Below are 20,268 nucleotides of genomic sequence, written 5' to 3'. Positions count from 1 at the left end.
CACCCACAGCCTTCCACAGACTACACACACATGGGTTGCCCCACACCAATGCAAAATACTGTACAACTGAGCAAACGTAAACACACGTTTACCCAGCAACTTCCTTGCTGCTATTTGAACACACCAGGCCCCTGCCTCAGTGCCTTTGCATTGGCTATTTCCTCTGCCTGGAACCCTCTTATCCCAGGTAATCACAAAGCTCCCATCCGTCACTTCCTCTTTCAGGTCTTTGCACAAATTTCAGTGCCCCCATTTCCCAGCCCTCTTTAGTACTTTAGTACTGAACCCCTTTCCCAGCATTTCTGATGTCTTTTCCTATGTCCTCCTTCCCATAGCCCCTAAAATGTAAAATACTATATCATTTACTCATTTAACTTAAACAAGCGTCTCCTTCAACATCATGTTGTTGTAAAATACCATACCCCAGATGCTGAAAAGTACTGTACCTCACTTCTGCAGGTTTACGTAGAGACACCAAGCCCAAATGAGTTTTGAAGGGTTTTATTAAAGGAGGAGATTTATTAAATATGCTGGCTGCATATGCCTGACACGGGGCATTTGCAGACTGAAATCATGTACACCAAATACATCTCAGGTGCTGGTTATATACCCTTGATCACACACTAGCTGGGGAGAGCATGACATCAAGGCACAAGCTTACAACATTTGTTTAGGAGATACACAAAAACATTAAGACTTTCGAGGTAACACAATCAAAGACATTTACAATCTTTCAGGGTTCATCTTCCCTCCTTTGCCTAGAGGTATGTTACTCTCAGGATTCCAGGAAGGGGGGAGGAACTACAATCAATGTAGGGTGGTATATAAATCCTGTCTCCCCTTGAAAGAGAAGTTTCTCAGCTAATCTTTATTTTATTTATTTTTTTAAAGATTTTATTTATTCATTATAGAGAGAGGGGGGGGGGAAGAAGGGAGGAGCAGGAAGCATCAACTCCCATATGTGCCTTCACCAGGCAAGCCCAGGGTTTTGAACCAGCAACCTCAGCGTTTCCAGGTTGATGCTTTATCCCCTGCACCACCACAGGTCAGGCTCAGTTAACCTTTATTTTAATTTTAAAACTAAATGACCCATTGTTCTTGCAAGTCAGAAACTGCTACATTCTTCTCCCTCCCCTCCCCAAAGGAAGGACAGGACAGGAAAGCCTGACCTTTCCTCCTAGAATATCAATATTAGTTTTGCAGCTTTTTGGTACCTACTACAATCCCCACTGGTTTTATATCCTAAGTCAAATCCTTGACTTAATTTACTGAAGAGCATGAGGCTGTTGTGTAGGAATATTAATTTATAACATGTAACAGATATTTAATAGACAGCATTACGATTCATTAAAGAAACATATTACCAATTAATTTCCTATAAACTGTACAACAAACCTTTTGCAACTTACATGAAACTAATTGGCTTATATAACAATTTACTTTTAGTCAGAACTCTTAATTTTAAAACCTTTAACCTTTAGTGACAATTAAGCTGGCTTTTGTTTTACCCTAGTTTTCCTTTTTCCCAAAAGTCTGATTAAAAAGGTGTCCTTAGTGAGTTTCTTCATGCATTAGCCATACATAGACCAACAAGCTTCCAGTTTGTGTTTGGAGTAGGGCATGCCTTCTACCTTGGCAGCAGTGGAAGTGGTCAGGATTACAGTGTGGGGACCTGTTCTTGTGGGAGTCAGTCCTTGGGCAATGTATTCTTTATCCAGACTGAGTCCCCAGGCTGAAAAGGATTTGCTGGCTTTCCTGGCGTTGCTGGAAGTGCCTTTTGGACAGTCTTTTGAACAGTCTGCTGAGTAACATGCAGACCCTGCAAGTACTTAAGGAAGGAGTGGTTACGTTTTTTTTATAATTTGATTTATGCATTTTACTTGTCCTGAACCTTTTGGGGCCTGTGGGCACAATGTAACTTCAAATTAGCTTCTAATTAATATTGGGTTCCTTTCTTACTAGCTGAGAGACATTGGATATAAATGCAGGCCTAACATTAGAATGGGCAAGTTAAACCTGGAAAGAATTCTATATAGCAACTTCTGAATAACTGTCACTGTGGCCCTACTTTTAGAAGAAAAAGCTTTTATCTACCTGGGTTTTTTTTGTTTGTTTTTTAATTTTATTTACAGAGACAGAGAGAGAGTCAGAGTGAGGGGTAGAGGGGTAGACAGAGACAGACAGGAACAGAGAGATGAGAAGCATCAATCATTAGTTTTTCGTTGCGCATTGCGACACCTTAGTCGTTCACTGATTGCTTTCTCATACGTGCCTTGACCGCGGGCCTTCAGCAGACCGAGTAACCCCTTGCTTGAGCTAGCGACCGTTGGTCCAAGCTGGTTAGCTTTTGCTCAAACCAGATGAGCTGCGCTCAAGCTGGCAACCTCGGGGTCTCAAACCTGGGTCCTCAGCATCCCAGTCCGATGCTCTATCCACTGCGCCACCGCCTGGTCAGGCTCTACCTGTTTTTTGTTTGTTTGTTTTTTTACAATTTCCTTTCTTTTCTCAGTATTTATTTGGATGTAAACTAAACACTCAGATATTTTGCCTTCTGTAATAGATTCTAAGTCTGGCTTTTCTAATTATAGACCTTAAAAGCCATGCTCCTCTCTAAGGAGCTTGGGGGCCCTTTTCTGTCTATATAAACTTTTTTCGTATATCTGGAATTGATTGGAAAAGACAAAAACAGCGTTATTAGCTGGATCAAGTAAAAGAGAGTAGAGGTTTGTAAGAGAAACAGATTTGGCATCTCTAAGATTCCAGCCTCTCTGCTGCTGAATAACTTAGTACATTAGCATTCAAAAGAAAATTTCAACAATACTGTTTCAAAATGATAATAAGCTAAACATTACATAAAAGACATTACTAACAATATTGCATATTTCCTAATATCTACACCAAGATTTCAATATCACAGCAAATAAAAAGGAGAATTAACAAAAGGCTTTTGAAGTAATATATACATTACCAACATGGAAAATATTTTTTTACACAATAAGAAATCCTTGGTACAAACTACCCAGCTGGCAAAGAGATACTAGCCCCCCCCCCTTTTTTTTTTTGAGACAGAGAGAGATAGGGACAGAAACGGAGAGATGAGAAGCATCAATTATTAGTTTTTTGTTGCGCGTTGCAACATCTTAGTGGTTCATTGATTGCTTTCTCATATGTGCCTTGACTGCGACCGAGTAACCCCTTGCTTGAGCCAGTGACCTTGGGCTCAAGCTGGTGAGCTTTGCTCAAACCAGATGAGCCTGCGCTCAAGCTGGCGACCTTAGGGTCTCGAACCTGGGTCTTCCGCATCCCAGTCCGACGCTCTATCCACTGTGCCACCACCTGGTCAGGTGATACTAATCCTTTTTGACCTATAATAGTTTACGCTATTAAGTCAGTATGAGGGTTGAGGTGCCCAAGGGGGAAGCAGACTCCAGGAACTGGGAGAAGAGCCTGCCGCTTTTACCTTTTCTTTTTCCTTTTCTGCCATTTGTCCTGCATAATCCAATTCACTACCTGTAAGTAACTGCCTTGCTTTGAGCTGCTAATTAAAATACAAATTTTATAAAATTACCTTCCCAATAGTGTGTTGCTTTAGCCTACATGAGGTTTTTAATCTCCCCGCAATTCCCTGAAAATTCTTTTACAATTTTTACTATTATGGCTAATGCAGCAGGTCTCCCCCATGAACCCCACGCCTCCATTTGGACAACTATGCCATATGAAGGAACTGGGAGACTTGGAGGGGACCCAACACCCACCTTGGCCTCGTGGGAGAGAGTCGGAATCTTTCTATAATTTTTACACTAGTGAAGGGTAACAAGCCACCATCCCTAACCCATGGAGGGTCCACGCGACCCCAAGTCCTAGGGAAGGGAAGGGGAGAGGCAGCCGGAGGGCCTGTCTTTGATAATCCCATTCCCTCTTTTTTTTTTTTAAGATTTTATTTATTCATTTTAGAGAAGGGGGGAGAGAGAGGAGGGGGAGGAGCAGGAAGCACCAACTCCCATATGTGCCTTGACTGGGCAAGCCCAGGGTTTCAAACCGGCGACCTCAGCATTCCAGGTTGACGCTTTATCCACTGCGCCACCACAGGTCAGGCAATCCCATTCCCTATAATCTTGTTACTCATGATTCCATTACTCGTTCTGGAGTTGGAATTTATTTCAAGGAACTGATAACTAGCAAGGTCCACACCCATGGTTTGTTAAATTCTAAATCCTTTTTCTCTTAAGATTTTTCTAAAGCAAAGTTCCAATTTTTAATACTATTCCTACCCTGTATTTTCCAAATGGGCAAAACCTTTTCTGGTCAGTAGGTGGATATCTGATTATTTGAAACTAGTTTCTATTCTATATTTCCTCTAGTCACCTCACCCTCACTCTAGCACACACACACCCCGCCCCAAGGCTGGAGAAACACTTCCCTTGGCTGCTTGTAGTATGGGATATTTATTTGTCCAATGTCCTTCTTCCTTACAATATGCACATTGATTCTTTCTTAGAAGAGACTTATTTTTTTTCATCTCTTTCTTCCCCCCTTTTTTATATTTTGCTCTCTTGGGGCCCTCTTGCCCTTAAAAGAATTCATTTCTTGAAGTGCTGTTACTGTCACTTTAGTTATTCTTTTATCCTGTTTCAGACTTAAATCTGGCCTAAGAAGATGTGGCACCTTCTCTGTATGGAGCAAGCTTTTAGCCATTGTGGCGGATTCATTATTAAATTTAGCCATTGATGCTGAGGTCGCCGGTTCGAAACCCTGGGCTTGCCTGGTCAAGGCACATATGGGAGTTGACGCTTCCAGCTCCTCCCCCCTTTCTCTCTCTCTCTCTCTCTCTCTCTCTCTCTCTCTCTCTCTCTCTCTATTTCCCTCTCTCTCTCCTCTCTAAAATGAATAAATAAAAAAATAAAAATTGAAAAAAAAAATTTAGCCATTGATCAAAGTATGAAAACTGATCAGGGTGGCCTGGGTCCTCAGTTATAATGTTCCAAACTGCCCTAACTAGCCAGAGGTTAAAAGTCCCGGCCGATGGCCATCCAACCCCAAAAGTGGGCCATTCTGATTCACAGAGAGAGAGCGAAGCCTTTTCTTGGACCATTTAATTCTGTATTCACGGCTGTCTCCATAAGCTTCCTGAAAGTGCTTTAAAAGACAACCTAAGGGGGTCTTCTGTGTACTGGACCCTCCTCCCATATTTAAAGCTAGGGCCACTGATTACAAAATGGAGACTGTTCCAGGAAAATCCAGGAATTAGCACACTAATAAAAGCAAGGAAGATAAGACAGACAATAACTAACACCCAAAATAAAGGGTGTTTGATTATACGGGTATTAATTATTACACAAGGTGAGGGAAAGGAGCCAATAGAAGAGAATAATTTCTTCAGGGGAGAAATCAGACAGAGTGCCCTGAAGCGAGAGGTCTTGGATCCAAGAACAAAGAGAATAAACAATTCACCATTTAAGATTGCCTTCTAGTTTTAAGCCAGAAACCTCCAATTTTTGACACAAAAACTCAAGCTAGGCCTTAAAAACAGACACATTTAAACATTAAACAAAGACTTTACATACACAGATCACACATCAAGAAATTTATTTATTTTTATTTTTATTTTTTTCATTTTTCCGAAGCTGGAAACGGGGAGGCAGTCAGACAGACTCCCGCATGCGCCCGACCGGGATCCACCCGGCATGCCCACCAAGGGGTGATGTTCTGCCCCTCTGGGGTGTCGCTCTGTTGCATCCAGAGCCATTCTAGCGCCTGAGGCAGAGGCCACAGAGCCATCCCCAGCGCCCAGGCCATCTTTGCTCCAATGGAGCCTCGCTGCAGGAGGGGAAGAGAGAGACAGAGAGGAAGGAGAGGGGGAGGGGTGGAGAAGCAGATGGGCGCTTCTCCTGTGTGCCCTGGACATCAAGAAATTTAAATGAGCCTGACCTGTGGTGGCACAGTGGATAAAGCGTCGACCTGGAATGCTGAGGTCGCCTGTTCAAAACCCTGGGCTTGCCTGGTCAAGGCACATATGGGAGTTGATGCTTCCTGCTCCTCCCTTCTCTCTCTCTCCTGTCTAAAATGAATAAATAAAGACTTTTATAAAAAAAATTTAAAAAAAAAGAAATTTAAATGAGCACACTTTACTTATTCTAATTTTTCTGACAAAGACAAAGTTCAACAGACGAGGGAGGGGTTCCCCCCAGTGGAAAGAACCATAGCCCAGATGCTGAAAAGTACCGTACTTCACTTACGAGGGAAGGGCTCCCCCTTGTGGCCTCCCAGGTGCACACAGGCCGCGGCACCAGAGATTCCTCTATCACACCAATAAACCAGGGGTTTCTAGACAGAAACAATAAAAACAAAGACTGAGATCTCGACAAACAAAAGGTGTCCCTGGAAGTCCTGAGACAGAACCGATCAGCTCAGTATCAACTCAGTCTCTACTCAAGTCTCTTCCCGAGAGCACCACCAAATGTCCCCACTCAGGTCTTTCTCCGGGAGCACAACTAGATGCCTCTGGAAGTTTAGGATGTCAACTCAGTCCCCACTAATTGTCTTTCTAGAGTACAACTAAATGTGCAAACACAAATGGACACCTCTGGAAGCCTGCTTTTCAGAGTACAACCAGATGCATCCCAGATAATCCTAAGGCAGGACCCAAAACTCTCCACTGATGTCTCAGTCTTTGGAGAGTCTATGCAAGAGTGTGACCGCGTCCGGTCCTCTAGCAGCAGATCCAAACAGACAGACTAGTTCCAAACAGCAAAGCAGAAGACTGGCCCTACCTACACCTCCAGAGTTCCAAACAGCAAAGCAGAAGATCTGCCCTACCTACCTCTTTGATTTCTCTGCCGAATTGTCCAAATTGTCAAATTTGGGAACCGGGAGGCGTCTGCCAAAGAACTGTCTGGACCTACAGGAAAACTGGGTGCCCTGGAACATCTCATGTGGTGCCTCTACTCGAGATTCAAGCACGGTCAGGCAGCTCCCCAGAGAGACCAGCCAGTTTGGGGTGTCTCTACCCGGTGACACAAAACATCGGAGCTCCACGTTGGGCACCAAATGTTGTAAAGTACCATACCCCAGATGCTGAAAAGTACCGTGCCTCACTTCTGTGGGTTTATGTAGAGACACAAAGTCCAGATGAGTTTTGAAGGGTTTTATTAAAGGAGGAGATTTATTAAATATGCTGGCCGCATATGGCTGACACGGGGAATTTGCAGACCCAAATCATGTGCACCAAATACATCTCAGGGGCTGGTTATATACCCTTGATCACACACTAGCTGGGGAGAGCATGACATCAAGGCACAAGCTTACAACATTTGTTTAGGAGATACACAAAAACATTAAGACTTTCGAGGTAACACAATCAAAGACATTTACAATCTTTCAGGGTTCATCTTCCCTCCTTTGCCTAGAGGTATGTTACTCTCAGGATTCCAGGAAGGGGGGAGGAACTACAATCAATATAGGGTGGTATATAAATTCTGTCTCCTATTGAAAGAGAAGAAGTTTCTCAGTTAACCTTTATTTTAATATTAAATCTAAATGACCCATTGTTCTTGCAAGTCAGAAACTTCTACATTCTTCTCCCTCCTCTCCCCAAAGGAAGGATGGAACAAGAAAGAGATAGATTTGTAAATTCCAAACTGCTCTCTTGCTGTTCTGCTTATCTGTCAGACCTCACCCTTACTGGACTATCGCCCCTGAGACAAAGGAATTCCAAAAAGCTGACAACCCACCCCAAGGAGGGGCTCCAGACACACCAGGACTTTTGGTTCAACACCCACATGCTCCAAGCCCCCAAGGAGGAGCATTCCGGACATACCAGGACTTTTGCCTCAGTATCCCCTCAGGCTCTCCCAAACACTATATAACTTGCCCCTAGTCTGTAATCGGTGCTCTTCTCCCCCGGGAGAAGTGCCCGGCAGGGTTCCTTTCTTCCTTTCAATAAAGCCTGTTACTCTGGTCTTTCAGACTCCCATGGATTCCAACAGAAAGCATGACCTTTTCTCCTAGAATATCAGTATTAATTTTGCAGCTTTTTGGTGCCTTACAACAATGTCAGCTCCTCAAATACAGGGATTTTAAAATATTTGACCACCATACCCAGCTGTTCTTTTTTTTAAAATTTTTTTAAAGATTTTATTTATTCATTATAGAGAGGGGAGAGAGAGAGAGAAGGGGGAAGAGCAAGAAGCATCAACTCCCATATGTGCCTTGACCAGGCAAGCCCAGGGTTTTGAACCGGCAACCTCAGCATTTCCAGGTTGACGCTTTATCCACTGCGCTGCCACAGGTCAGGCCTGTTCTTTTTTTTAATTTTTAAATTATTTATTCATTTTAGAGAAGAGAGACAGAGAGAGAGAGACAGACAGACAGACAGACAGAAAAGGGAGGGAGGAGCAGGAAACATCAACTCCCATATGTGCCTTGACCAGGCAAACCCAGGGTTTTGAATGAGTGATCTCAGCATTCCAGGTCGACACTTGATCCACTGCGCCACCACAGGTCAGCTGTTCTTATCTGATACAATTAAAAAAAAAAAAAAAAAAAATATATATATATATATATATATATATATATATTTGCTCTTTGTCCCTAGTTTATGGCATGCATCTCTTTTTTTTTTTTAATACTTTATTTATTGGTTTTACAGAGACAGGAGAGAAAGGGGAACATGGAATGGGAAGTATCAACTCATAGTTGCTTCATGTTAGTTGTTTATTGCTTGCTTGTTGTATGTGCCTTGACCAGGGAAGCCCAGGGTTTTGAACCGGCAACCTTGGCATTCCAGGCCGAAGGTTTATCCACTGCATCACCACAGGCCAGGCTAGCATGCATCTCTTAAGACCCATGTTATCTCTAGAGTGCTAAGTGTCTTTTGTATGCTAATAAGAGGATTGGGGCAGAGCGTGGGGGAGTTGGTAGCTTCAGGATGGGAGCTGGTCTCCAGAAAAACCAAGCCATGATTAGAGTGTTGTAAATGTCAGTCCAGCCCCCTGACATCTGGAGGGGGGAGAGGGGCTGGAGATAGAGTGAATCATCAATGGCCAATGATTTAATCATATCTATATAATGAAACCTCCATGAAAACCCTAAACAATGGACGACCTTCTTGGTTGGTGAATACATTGAGATGCAGGGAGGGTGGTGGTATGCCCAGAGAGGCATGGAAATTCCACACCTCTTCCCTATACCTTAACCTGTGCGTCTCTTCCACCTGTCTGTTCCTGAGTTGTATCCTTTGTAGTAAATGTAATAATAGCAGAGAAAGCACTTTCTTGAGTTCTGTGAGTCATTCTAGTTATCAAACCTAAAATGGAAGGAGGATGGTGGGAATCCCCTGACTTTGTAGCCAACTCAAACAGAAGTGTGTCTCACCTGGGGACCCGGTACTTGCAACTGACATCTGGAATGGGGGGCAGTCCTGTGGGATGATCCCTTTTGGGCAAACAAATCTGTAATAAGTGTTTGCTCACTTGTATTGGGACAGTGCCGTGAGAGTATAGTCTATGTAAGGCTGCCAGTGCTTGTCCTCAGGGAGGCAGATTGCAAATTGCAGATTGCCTTTCTGCTTGGGAAGGGCCATTGTTTGCTATTATTTGCTGGAGAAGGTTTTTTTCCCCCAGCCAGTTTTGGCTGGAGAGGAAGAGAGTGTGGAGGGAGAGTGCGAAGGGGCTTGGGAGCCCTGCTGAGGCTGGTGGGGTCCTGTGAGTCTGGAGAATGAGTTGGGGTTTTGGGAACCCTGAGTGAGAGGGAAGCAGTCTTCCCTGCCTGTTTGCTCATCTGCTGTTACAAGGCTAATAAATGGAATGGCCCACCATTTTCTGGCTCCACCATTCTTTTACCATCTGCCCGAATCCTATATGAACCTGCATGGCCATGGTAGCAGCCACTGGTTCTACAAACAGTTAAACCTGTGACTTGTGATGTGTACTTTGGATAGTTAGAATCAGATTTGAAATGAACTGTAGAACACTCGGTTGGTGCCTGCAGAGACTTGCTTGATGTGGAAAACCCCTACATGTTTGGTGTCAGAAGCATGAGTAAAATCAGATTATTTCCGACATACAACAGGCACTGGATAATGTTCAACGAATAATGAACTGTAGGGCCCAAGAGTAAAGCCAGGTCCATGGACTTGTATACAGTACCCAATTCAGCGAGAAAGAAACAGAATCTGCCACACTGAGAATTGTCGAATTCGGAGTCTTTATTACAGAAGCCAGTGACCACGAGCAGACTAGTGTCCCAAAGAACTCGTGGCCCTGAGCACAGTCAGGGGTGCACTTTTAGACAAAATCCACAGGCCCTGGCCGGTTGGCTCAGCGGTAGAGCGTCGGCCTGGCGTTCGGGGGACCCAGGTTCGATTCCCGGCCAGGGCACATAGGAGAAACGCCCATTTGCTTCTCCACCCCCACCCCTTCCTTCCTCTCTGTCTCTCTCTTCCCCTCCCACAGCCAAGGCTCCATGGGAGCAAAGATGGCCCGGGCGCTGGGGATGGCTCCTTGGCCTCTGCCCCAGGCACTAGAATGGCTCTGGTCGTGGCAGAGCGACGCCCCAGGGCGTCGCATCGCCCCCTGGTGGGCAGAGCGTCACCCCTGGTGGGCGTGCCGGGTGGATCCTGGTCGGGCGCATGCGGGAGTCTGTCTGACTGTCTCTCCCCGTTTCCAGCTTCAGAAAAAGTACCAAAAAAAAAAAAAAAAAAATCCACATCCTGGTCAGGGTAGGGGGAGGAAAGAGGGCGCTTAGCGAAGTATGTTACAAAAGCAGAAAAACAAGCTCATTAATTTGCTGACCTTTTGCAAAAGTTCATCATCTATAGGAGCAATTTGGGGAGGAGCATCCTGGGGCTTAACGACTGTGGGAGTATGTCTGACTGCCTCCCTGTTTCCAACTTCAGAAAAATACAAAAAAAAAGAAGAAGAACCTTGCTTCACCAGGATTCTCATTTCTGCTCTCTACATCTCTCTGCAGCCACATCCCCATGAGATGGACCCCTCTGAACAAGTGCATTGTGTGTGGGGATGCTTCTCTCTCCTGCTCATTCTAGTTAACACACAGGTCTCTTGGCCAGCTTGGGTTTCATGCCTATGCTTGAACCAATAACCAAGGTCATAGAGATAAAATGTGCTGATTGGCTGGCTGGGAGTACATGCCCACCCCTAGCTTAGAGATGGATATCTGAGAGGTGGGATGGTTCGAAAGAAAACTAGATGTGTTTTCCAAAAGTGGGAAATGATTGCAGCAATAAAAAATATGATGTGCCCATTTTATCCTTTTCAAAATCTCCCCAAAAGAAAGTAAAATTAGATGAATTATCATTTGTAATTCCCAATGAAAGAATTGATTCAGTCTGCTATGGTCACTGGATGAACCCCTTGGTTTATTGACTCTCTGCTGTGGCCATGGACATCCCTTAGAATCACCTGAGTAAATGTGATAGTCCCCATGCCCAGGCCACAGCCCAGTCCAATTAAATCAGTAAATGGAGAGATGGTATAACCACAGAACCAGCTCAAACTAGTCCTATCCTCTAACTAATGTCAACTGATGGTTGTTGGTACCAATTCAAAGCCAATTGTAATCCCCAATTAGGAGTGTGGGGAAGAAGAAAACTATTCAGTGCAAAACAGCTTAATTGTGAAGCACCAAGTCTGTGCAAACAGTACCACTGAGAGGGCGCCCTGGGGCCAAGCCACTCTCCAGGTAGACAACTCTGCTCCCTACTGGTTTGCACTGCTCTGCTCCCTGTGGACTGCCTTGTGCTACACGGGCCTGTTCCACTCTGCTCCAGTGAGGCTCAGCCAGGGAAACGCTGTCTTAGTGTGTGTTTGCTGGAAATGGAAAGAATGCTCCCAGAAGCCAGAGGGGAGCTGGCTTATATCGACAGAAGTCCCTGTCCCTGGTTCCTGATTGGTCTGTCCTCATACAAATAAGAACTCCAAACCAGAACAGTTTGATTAGCCTAAAAGGCACTGTTGTGATTGGTCAGAATAGAGCTGCTCTGGTTGGTTGGAGCTGGGCAACTTCAAGCAAATGGGGAAAGCTTTAGTTCTATTTTGTTGAAACAGGATTCCAGGAACGTCTTCATAAAGGCTCAGATAGCAGAAACAGTGTAGGCAGGCAGTTCAGTACTGGCTTCTCCTTCTAGTGAGGTACAGTTTGCATGAGAGGCCCTTGTGCAGAAATGGCTATTAGGCTCTGTTTTTAAATTTTTGAGCCCAGCCTAACCTGTGGTGGGCTGTGGATGGAGCATAGACCTGGAATGCTTAGGTCACTGGTTCAAAACCCTGGACTTGTCCAGTCAAGGCATATAAAAAAAGCAATGAATTGATGCTTCCTGCTCCTTTTTCTCTAAAATCAATAAAATCTTTTTTATTATTATTATTCAGTGAGAGGAGGGGAGGTAGAAACAGAATCTCACAGGCACTTCAACTGGGATCCACCCAGTAAGCCCACTGGGGGTAATGTTCTGCCCATCTTGGGTGTTACTCTATTGCTCAGCAACCAAGCTCTTCTTAGCACCTGAGGCAGAGGCCATGGGGCCATCCTCAGTGCACAGGGTCAGTTCAACCCATCTAAGCCATGGCTGCAGGAGAGGAAGAGAGAGAGAGAGAGAGAGAGAGAGAGAGAGAGAGAAATGAGGGGGGGGTGTGAAGAAGCATATGGACACTTCTTCTGTGTGACCTGACTGGGAATTGAACCCAGGACATCCACACTCCACGCTGATGCTCTACCACTGAGTCAACTGGCCAGGGCCAATAAATAAAATCTTAAGAAATAACTTTGAGCCTAGTTAGCCACCAGGAACCCTTCTTGGTAGATGTCTTCTTTCTCAGAGTTCACACAAACAAAACCCAAACCAAAGTTTAAACCCTGGATACACCACTTAGGAGTAGCACTTGTGAACCTTTAACACAGGGGTCTCAAACTCAACTCAGCATGTGGGCCGCAGAGCAAGATCACAGCCGTTCGGCGGGCCACAGTAGGTCTACAAAAGGCAACTGTTACGCAACACTTTTCTCACTGCAGTTGAAAACAAAAAAAAAATTAGTACAACAAGCACAATCGTACATGCAGTTTACTCAGTGTCACAAAACGACCAGAAACTGTAGTTCGCATCACAACTGCTGTTAACTAAGCTAATATCTAGCTAGGATGCTAGAGAAATGAAAAATACAAGTAGGCCCCTAGGCTTACTTAATTTTATCCAAAATATTTTGAACTTCGTGGATTAGTCTGCGGGCCACACAAAATTGTTCAGCGAGCCGCAACCCGCAGGCCGCGAGTTTGAAACCCCTGCTTTAACAGCTCCCCAGCTACAGAAACAATGGACTGAGATGATCGGACCCTGAACGATGAATTCCTTTCAGAAGCAAAGGGTTGTTGCCCCAGGACAATCTGGAGTTGAAATCCCTTACATCTGACCCCAAACCCTGGGTGGAGGAGACAGATTTGATCCTTGCCTCCTGTCTCCTTGACCATCAACCTCGCAATAAAAGCTTTTTTCTTTTCTCAAAAGCTAGTGCCATAGTATTGACTTCTACATGCATTAGGTCTTGCTCGGTAACCAGAGTTCAGGTTGAGTATTTTGTTAAAGTCTCAGGTGGTTCCAGTGAACAGCCAGGGCTGAGGAGAAGTGATTTATAGAAAATATGAGGGGAGAGGAACAAAGTAAAGGCACCACAGAGTGTGGATTCTCACTTTTTCACAATCTTCCTGCAACAAATCAAAGGTAGGTGGTTGGAAAAGAGAAGGAAATCTAGAGAAGCAATTCTCAAAGTGTGTTCCCTGTGCCAGCAGCATTGCCTGGGAGCCAGTTAGGAATCCAGACTCCGGGGCCCCTCTTCAAGTCTCCTGAGTTAGAAGCTCTGGTGAAGGGGGCTTTAACAAAACATCCAGAGACTTCTAATGCATGCTCTAATTTCAGAACTACTAGATTCAAATAAAAGGGACATAGGAGAAATGACAAGTGATGTGTAGATCTTGTTTAGATCCCATTCAAAGAAACCAAATTGTAAAAGGACATTTTGAGCCAATTAGGAAAATTCGATGATGGCCTGTGTGTTTGATGATGCCAAAGAATGGCTGCTAATTGTCTTAGCTGTTGTCTTCTTTTCTTTTCTTTTCTTTTTTGTGACAGAGACAAGAGAGAGTCAGAGAGAGGGACAGACAAAAAGGGTGAGAGATGAGAAGCATCAATTCTTCATTGCAGCACTTTAGTTGTCCGTTGATTGCTCTCTCATATGTGCCTTGACCAGGGGGCTGCAGCGGACTGGCCCTTGCTCGAGCCAGTGACCTTGGGCTCAAGCTGGTGAGCCTTGCTCAAAACAGATAAGCCCGCGCTCAAGCTGGCGACCTTGGGATCTTGAACCTGGGTCCTCTGCGCCCCAGTCAGACGCTCTATCCACGGCGCCGCCACCTGGTCAGGCTTAGCTGTTGTCTTAATTCATTGGTCTACTGTAACAGAATATCATAGATGGAGTAGTTTATAAACAACAGACATTTATTACTCAAAGTTCTAGAGGCCAGGAAGTTCAAGGCACCAATAGATTCAGTGTCTGGTGACAACCAGTTTCTTGGTTCATAGATGGATGTTTGTTTGTTTTTTTTAACATATCCTCATATGACATGAGGATATGTCTCTCTCTCTTTTTTTTTTTTAAATTAAGTTGATTAGAGCAAGAGGAAGATAGAGAAAAAGAGAGAGAAATACATTAATTTGTTGTTCCACTTATGTATGCCTTTACTGGTTGATTCTTATATGTGCAATGCTCCATCCAACTGACAAACCCAGCCAGGGCTGGAGTCTCTTTTACAAGGGCACTAATTCCATTTATGAGGGTTGTACACTCATGACTTAATTACCTCCAAAGCCACAACTCCTAATACCATCACCTTGGGGAAGGTTTCAACATTTGAATTTTGGGGAGACACATATTCAGTCTGGTGTTATAATAGCATTAGTGTCTGAACACAAATGTACACATTTTGTAAAAAAGAATTTATTTATTGATTTTACAGAGAGAGAAAAGAGGATGTGGAGGGAGAAGTATCAACTCATGGTTGCTTCACTTTAATTATTCACTGACTGTTTGCTGTATGTGCCTTGATTGGGCAAGTCCAGGGTTTTTCACTGGTGACCTCAGCATTCCAGGTCAGTGCTCTAGGCACTGTACCACCACAGAACAGGCCTAATTGTTGTTGTGAGTTGGAGGCGCAGAGAGAGAGATCAGCAGACAAAATATTTGTGAACTAGCAAAGGACCACCGCTCGCTCAGGCAAATGGCGCCAAGTTCATATCCTTGAAACAAACATTTTTTTCCTTTCTTTACTGTTATCTTTGATAATAGAGAGCCAAGCTTGAGCTTCTATTTTTAAAATATGTGGCTATGTCCTATACATATAGGTAATCCCTCAACTCCTGTTGTATAATTTTCTAATTTCATGCCTTCTTCCGAAGGTGCTAAGGGACCTCTATCATTAAAAGGTCCTAGAAGCCAATTAGAGTCATTAACAAAAATAGGAAAGGCACTATTTTTCTAATGAATAGCTCTACTTAATGGAGGATTAGGGACATATGCCCAATAACTAAAATTTTCAGTTCTACTTACCGGAATTGTTACCAAAGCAATCATTGCTAAAAACAGGTTAGTAGCATTTTCTTCTTTTCTAGTAGCTTGCAGCATCTTTTTACCATTAAAGGTCAGCTTTTTAAGTTGACCCCAACTTGGTATTTTAGCCTTTTCAATACCAAGCAGCAGCAAGATAAACCTTTAAGGTACTTCTTTTGAAATTCATTTCTTCCATCTCAGCAATGGGTGGATATGGAAAGAACCTATTGTTCTTATTTATGTTGTTAGTTTAATTCTGCGAGCAAGAATCCAAAGGACTTCACCGGATTCTGCAACAACACAAGCAAACCCTCTTCCCCAATGTTGCACTACAACAGGTACCCATTGATCCAACTCATTTTTATAATGCACAGGTTGATTAGTCTTAGAACTGTTATTTTTTGTCCAATGTCTGTCTGCAGCAGTCAAATTATCTTCTCCTGTATTTAAGAAATTTAAAGTAAATAAAGCTTTGTGTAACATAAGTCTAGGGGATAATCTTCCTTCTCTCTCCTTTTTGTTTAAGTAACATATTTTTCAGAGTGCAATTACTGCGTTCAATAATCGCTTGTCCTTGTGGATTATATGGAATTCTAGTAGTATGTTTAATATTCTAAAATGCTTTCCCCTTTCTTTCACTCTCTCTCTCTCTCTTTCTCTCTAAAAATGAATAAATAAAAGAAAAAAGAAAAAAAAAGTCTGGCCTGTGGTGGCACAGTGGATAAAAGCCTCGACCTCACTTGCTAAGGTCGCCGGTTCAAAACCTTGAGTTTGCCTGGTAGGGACACATGTGGGAGTTGATGCTTCCAGCTCTTCCCCCTTTCTTTCGCTCTCTTCCTCTCTCTCTCTCTCTCTCTCTCTCTCTCTAAAAATGAATAAATAAATAAAGAAGAAAAAATAGTCTAAAATGCTAAAAATTGTTTAAATTTAGTAGATGTATATGCAGGACTATTGTCAGTTTTAATTGCTTTAGGAATGCCTATAACATTAAAAGCTTCAATAAAATGTTGAATGACACAATCAGCCTTTTCTCTAGGCAAAGGTGTAGGCTATCGAAAGGAAGACTAAATATCAGTAAAACTGTACATAAGACAGTTTTCTAAAAGAAGAAATATGAGTAATATTTATATGTTACAGGGTAGTACTGTGTTGTCCTCTAGGATTCATTCTTCTCGGTAATAGAAGAGCATTTATAATACTATACTGAGGACAGTTTCTAACAATATTCTGAGCTTCTTGCCTGGTCATTTTAAATATTTGCATTAAACCTTTTCTATTTGTATAAGTCTCTGTATGAAATTTAGTAGCTATTTCTATTGATCTAATGAGTAATTGATTAACTTTATTATTTGTAGTAGACACAGGTCCTGGTAAAGCTGTGAGTTATAGAGACAGGCAAATTTCCTTTTTACAATAAAAGTTGTAACTCTTGAAACAATTTGTGCAATCTAGAACTATCATTTGAAATATAAACAGTTTCTATAAGTTTAAATATATGTTCTATATATTTTGAATCAGTAACAATGTAAATAGGATAGGATGTTTGAATTTTGTCTTTAGCTATAATTAAACTATACTGATTTAAGGTTTCAGAAGCATCTTTAAGGATGACTGAAAGTTCAGCATTATTTTCACAAGCTATCAATATGTCATCCATATAATGGGTTATTAAAGATTGAGGATATTTCTGATGAATTTTTTCTAAAGGTTGATTTACATAATGTTGATACAGTGTTGGGCTATTCAACATTGCTTGTAGAAGTAATAAAAACTTAGTAAGAATAGTTAGTTCTGCTTATTATAGACATAACAGCTAGCATTGTTAGAAGCAGAGTCAAAGATGTTTTGGAAGTTTTAGTCTTAATTAAAACATTTTTGCCTCCTGGGTAAGTTTATTTACTCGTCAAATCTCCCTTTTTTCTATTTCTGACTCATGCTGAGGCTTCAATCTTCTGGAAGGTATCTACTGGTCTCCCATATCTGTGGAGATAAGAGCAAATCCTCACCCCTACATTTTGTCTGCATTGCTGTTGTAAATTAGCAAACTGTCCATCTAAAAAGTTCATCTTGTGTAATATTAATAAGAGGGTTAGCATTAGCATTCCAATTAGCTTGAATACAAGCTTGATTCTCCTACTAAGTCATTAATTGTAACTCTTTCATTTTTGAAAGAACAGTCTGAGCTAACATTTCTAAATTTTTTGAGATAAAACATTCAGAGTCCATGAAGGAGGATAGCAGTTCCTGCATATAAGGACAGTTAGTTCTATACTGGGAGCAAACCTTTTTTTGTTTTTGTTTTTGTTTTTTTGTATTTTTCTGAAGCTGGAAACGGGGAGAGACAGTCAGACAGACTCCCGCATGCGCCCGACCGGGATCCACCCGGCACGCCCACCAGGGGCGAAGCTCTGCCCACCAGGGGGCGATGCTCTGCCCCTCCAGGGTGTCGCTCTGCCACAACCAGAGCCACTCTAGCGCCTGGGGCAGAGGCCAAGGAGCCATCCCCAGCGCCCGGGCCATCTTTGCTCCAATGGAGCCTTGGCTGCGGGAGGGGAAGAGAGAGACAGAGAGGAAGGAGGGGGGCGGTGGAGAAGCAAATGGGCGCTTCTCCTATGTGCCCTGGCCGGGAATCGAACCCAGGTCCTCCGCACGCCAGGCCGACGCTCTACTGCTGAGCCAACCGGCCAGGGCCAGCAAACCGTTTTTAACTCTTTAAGAGCTTTGACAGAAATTTGGTCATGGTGAGTATAAAAAACTCCTTGTCAGAAAGTTTAGACTGTAATTTTAAAAGTTGCTCTTTTAATTATTTATAAGATAAATGTTTTTCTTTATCAGAGGCCAAATGACCTTTGTTATTTTCCTATTGTAAAAAAAAAAAATCTTAGAGTTTGTTAGGGACTCTCCCTAAGGCTTGCAGCTTAGTGACTACTGCCTACGTGGGCTAAAAAGAAAACTAATGTTGCTTAGTAATAACAGATGCATCAGCTTCTATATCTAAAGGTCTTTTGTATTGTTAAGTCTATTATAGGGCATCAGAGGAACTAAATTCCCGCTTTTCTCAGTGCCTCCTTTTTCAGGATGTGGCCTTACAAGCAGCCAACTGCCTGAAGCAGCTTGAGATAAATTCTTAAAATGACTTAATTTTACTTAATTCCCTAGTTTTACAGATTTGAGCATATTTTTACACACAAACAAGACAATTTTCAGCACAGAAACACAAGTATAACATATAACTTTAACTAATTCTAATACTTGAATTCTTATTTGATTTCAAACTTTGAATACACCTTACAATGTATTAACCAAATTAGCAAGTCTTAAGGATCCATATTCTATTCAATTTGAATTTAAATAAGTGCTCTTTATAATTTCTAATTTTTTTTTTTTTTTTTTTTTTTTTTTTTTTTTTTACAGAGGCAGAGATAGACAGGGATAGACAGACAGGAACAGAGAGAGATGAGAAGCATCAATCATCAGTTTCTCGTTGCGCGTTGCGACTTCTTAGTTGTTCATTGATTGCTTTCTCACACGTGCCCTGACCGCGGGCCTTCAGCAGACCGAGTAACCCCCTGCTGGAGCCAGCGACCTTGGGTCCAAGCTGGCGAGCTCTTTGCTCAAGCCAGATGAGCCCGCGTGCGACCTCTGGGGTCTCGAACCTGGGTACTTCCGCATCCCAGTCCGACGCTCTATCCACTGCGCCACCGCCTGGTCAGGCTATAATTTCTAATTTTAAAGCAAAAAATATATGGATGAAACTTTTTTTTTCCAATATAAAAGCTGGCATTTTTAATTTTTGCATGTAAACACTTAATTCAGGCCTTAAAAACCACATTTTAGACAACATCAAACAAAAACTAAACAAATTAGAATCAGACAAACCAGACCAAACAAAGCAAAGAGAAACCCGAGATTTCAGAGCACAGTCAGACTAGAAAGATGCCTGTCTGATTTTAATCAGGGCATTTTCTGACAGAGGGACTGACGATGGATGAGACTAAACAAAATTTACCCAAGAAAATTCTCTTGGCAGCTGATGGGATATCTCCTATAGTCAGATCCAACACACATCCCCTGCCTCAGTTTCCAGGCAAAGAATAAGAAAGAAACAAAATGATAGCTCAGAGGATTGTAGCTAAAATACCAAAGAAAATCAGTATTTATTTATTTTATTCTTACAAAGACTTGAAAATTCTAAGGATTTCATGATTCTTCTATATGTCTCAATTCTAATTGAATTTGTACCAACTGATGTAAAGCTGCAAACTTTTCTTCCTTGTCTCCAACTCCAGTGATTTGTATCCAGGTTTTAAGACAAGCAGATCTAATCTGAGCTATAACAGCATCAGTATAACCAGTTTGTTGTCCCACAGCTGCATAAGCACAGCGCCAATCAGCATTTCTTTCTTTCTTTCTTTTTTTTTTACAGAGACAGAGAGAGAGTCAGAGAGAGGGATAGACAGAGACAGACAGACAGGAACGGAGAGAGATGAGAAGCATCAATCATTAGTTTTTTGTTGTGACACCTTAGTTGTTCATTGATTGCTTTCTCATATGTTCCTTGACCGCGGGCCTTCGGCAGACCAAGTAACCCCTTGCTTGAGCTAGTGACTTTGGGTCCAAGCTGGTGATCTTTTGCTCAAACCAGATGAGCCCGCGCTCA

This window comes from Saccopteryx bilineata, chromosome 1 (genome assembly GCF_036850765.1).
Source record: "Saccopteryx bilineata isolate mSacBil1 chromosome 1, mSacBil1_pri_phased_curated, whole genome shotgun sequence".
Classification (NCBI taxonomy): Eukaryota; Metazoa; Chordata; class Mammalia; order Chiroptera; family Emballonuridae; genus Saccopteryx; species Saccopteryx bilineata.
Note: the sequence above shows the minus strand (reverse complement) of the source record.